This window comes from Amblyomma maculatum, chromosome 4 (assembly GCF_055883805.1).
Source record: "Amblyomma maculatum isolate TAMU_Amacu chromosome 4, ASM5588380v1, whole genome shotgun sequence".
NCBI lineage: Eukaryota > Metazoa > Arthropoda > Arachnida > Ixodida > Ixodidae > Amblyomma > Amblyomma maculatum.
Genome location: NC_139347.1, coordinates 39,547,812 through 39,551,193, shown reverse-complemented (window position 1 = coordinate 39,551,193; position 3,382 = coordinate 39,547,812).

Below are 3,382 nucleotides of genomic sequence, written 5' to 3'. Positions count from 1 at the left end.
CATCTGGAACTTTTAAGCCACTTTGTAAAAACCGTGTAAAGCTGTTGACGACGATAATATAGATATAAGAGAAGATTTTAACCTACCCGAAATTTATTGATCACAATCGGGTTTGTTTCAAGTAATGATAGCATATCAACGCCAGAAATGCTAAATATATGCACCTCTTTCGCTTTGACGCAAATCGTGACCAAGCCGACGCGCGGAAATCACATTTTAGGCCTTTTGAAGCGATAGCTTCACTACGCATGTAAAGCCGGGTTTTGCCGTGTGTTTCCCAGATCGCCGTGTGTATCCTAGGTCTTGAACCACAGCCAAGCTAAAGGTCAAAGGTCATTGTGAAGGGTCGAGGTCGTTGTCAAGGTCAAAGGTCAAGGGTAAATGTTAGAGTGTGGGAGGGGTGAGTTACATGGGGCTTTCGACCGCCTGTGGTTCTTTAAAGTGCACTGACATCGAACAGCACACGGGTGGCCTTGCCTTTTCGTCTCCATCGAAAAGCGGCCGTGTACAAGCAAGGCAAGAGAGAGAGAGAGAAGACTTTATTTACACCGACATGGACCTCGGGGCAGGGGCTCAGCCAGGGGGAGGGTCTCCTTGCCGGCTCTCCTGCGCCGTGGTCGCAGAGGTCTTGGAGTAAGCCTCCTCCGCCAGGCGTAGGACGATCTTTTGTTCATCCGCATATGGGCAGCGGATGTAGGACTCCCAGCTAATTTGATCAAGGGGATCAGTTTCTTTAGCTCCCAGAGAATCGGGGCATTGCCAGATTAGATGATTTTGACTCGGAGGTACGTTGCAGAGATTGCAAGCCTCTGGGTCACCTGTCAACTCATTATGTAGAGTAACATGAGGAAAGAAACGATTGGCTTGAATTTTGCGCCAGTTCCTGCATTCTGGGGGTATTAGAGACCTCTATCTGGTGGTGGATAGATCCTTCTGTTTAGTCTGGGAGTCTCAAAGAGCTCCTTGTAGGTGATGAGGGGGTCTTTGTCTCCGGGTAGCGGATTCTCTATGGCCGCTCGGGTGTATACATCTCGAGCGAGGCGATGAGAGAGAGAGGTATATTTTAATGGCAACAGGAGATGTCTGCCTGGTGGTAAGCCTAGCATGCTACTCCTGATGAGGGTTGAGGGATGAGGGTGACAGAGTGTGGGAGGGGAAGGGGAAATAAATGAGAAAAAAAGAGAATCGGTGTCGCACACTTTCACACGCACATAAGCACACACAGATGAGTTTTAAAGGGTATTGATCAACCCTGTGTCCTTAAGAAAAGTTAACTTTCACACGCACATAATCACACACAGATGAGTTTTAAAGGGTATTAATCAACCCTGTGTCCTTCAGAAAAGTTAGTAAGGCCTTGGTAGCTCGCGCAGCAGACGATCCGTCGCACCATGGACCCAGGACATGTTCAAGGCGCAAGGTTGTGTCTTTAGGTAAGCTTAAATTATTGCGCAGTGTCCTGCGATGTGCAGTAAACCGTTGACAGGAGGTTATCAAATGTTCAAAATTCTCACACACATCACATGTAGAGCACAGAGGCCTGCTCGCTATGCCTATTTTATGTAGGAAATAGTTTGTGTATGACACATTTAAGCGGATTCTGTGTAGACAGTTTCGATGCCACCTGTTCAATTTGTGAGGAATTCGAAAGACGCAAGTGGGATCTATTCGGTGTACAGGTCGATATTGATTGTTCGGGTCACACCACAGAGAGCGTTGCAATCGCCATGATTCAGTTGTTACAAGTCTTGCTGCATCTCTTCGTGAGAATGGTATTGAAATTGTCCTTGTGGAATCTTTTAGTTCTTTTGCAGCGGCGTCTGCGAGGTCGTTGCCCGCGATGCCGCAGTGAGCAGGTAACCACTGTAGCACAATGCTGTGACTCAGGTCATATATCTGTGTGTAGCTTATTTATGTCAATGACGAGCTCTTCCTCAATTCTTGATGATTTAAGCAATTGTAGTGCAGCGCGACAATCGCTGAAGATAACCCATGCTGCAGGGCGTTGTTGTAGAATATATATAATTGCTTCTCTCAGAGCTGTTAACTCAGTAACTGTTAACTCGCCTGGTAACTCAGGGTCTACCAGGCGATGAGCAGTCTCATTGCCTGGTAGACAATCGTGAGCTGGAACCCAGATGACTGAAACCTCCCGGTTTAGCGGGTGCTCTCTCGGTAGACTGGCCGCCTGCTTGGAAATTAGACCTTTGCCGAAGTTCCTAACAGCCGCCTTATTATCTGAAAGGATAGTTTTGGCTTTAATGCCTGTATATGCTAGCGCTATCGCAGCCTCTTCAGCTATTAAAGCGTTACGCGTATTAATGGATGCAATTACTTTCTGGGAGTGGTTCCTATCTATACCACTGCTATGACCTCGGCTCCTTCCAGCCCGCAGGCAGCATCGCAATAGGCTGATTCCTCAGGAGGGTCGTTTATTAGTTTGCTTTGAATAAATTTTGCTCTATGCTGTCTTCGTTCCTTGTCATGAATCGGGTGCATATTCTTAGGGATCGGTGCAATTTTGAATAGTTTCCGCGTCTCAAGCTTCAGAAGTTCAGCGACATAGGGTGGCTCACCTGACTGAAGCTGTAGTTCTTGCAGTATTTTTCGGCCCACTACAGTGGAGTTGAGCCGCCAAATCTGGGCCTCCCTGACCGCTTTAGCAATCTCTTCTCGTATTATGCATTCCCATAGCTAGAAGCTTCTCTGTCGACGAGTTTGGGGGGATGCCTAAAGCCCTTTTGAATGACGTTCTGATCATTTTCTCCAACTTCTCTACTTCACCAGGATTGAGATTGAAAAAGGGGGTGGCATAAGCTATCCTGCTGATTACAAAGGCAAGACGCAGTTTTATTAGGCAGTGTTCTCTGAGGCCTTTGTTCTTGAGAGAGATTCGCCTGAATATCCCCGTTACCTGGTCGACATACGCCTGAAGCCTTTTCAGGGTGGTGGTGTTTTTCCTATTCTGCTGTAGGAAATACCCCAGGATCTTAATTGTGCTGACTCTAGGTACTTTGCTCCCTCCCACGTATACCCCCACTGGTTTGTGTAGGTGCGGTAGGTGGGATTCTCTGGTTAGTTGTGTTTTGCTGCACATTGAGAACAGTTGAGATTTGTGAGGAGAGCAAGATAGTCCTTTATCTAGGGCGAAGTTTTCAACTATATGCGCCGCTTCCTGCAGCCTATGCGATACATATCGGCGCTGGAGCCTCCATCGGTCCAGATTGTTATATCGTCTGCATAGATGCTTTGTTTGATGCCTTCTATCTTATTAAGATGGGGCGAGAGATCTTTCATTGCAAAATTGAAGAGTACCGGGGAGAGGACAGATCCTTGGGGCGTTCCTCTGTCCTCTGTACTGATGGGCTCGGACCTAAGTCCC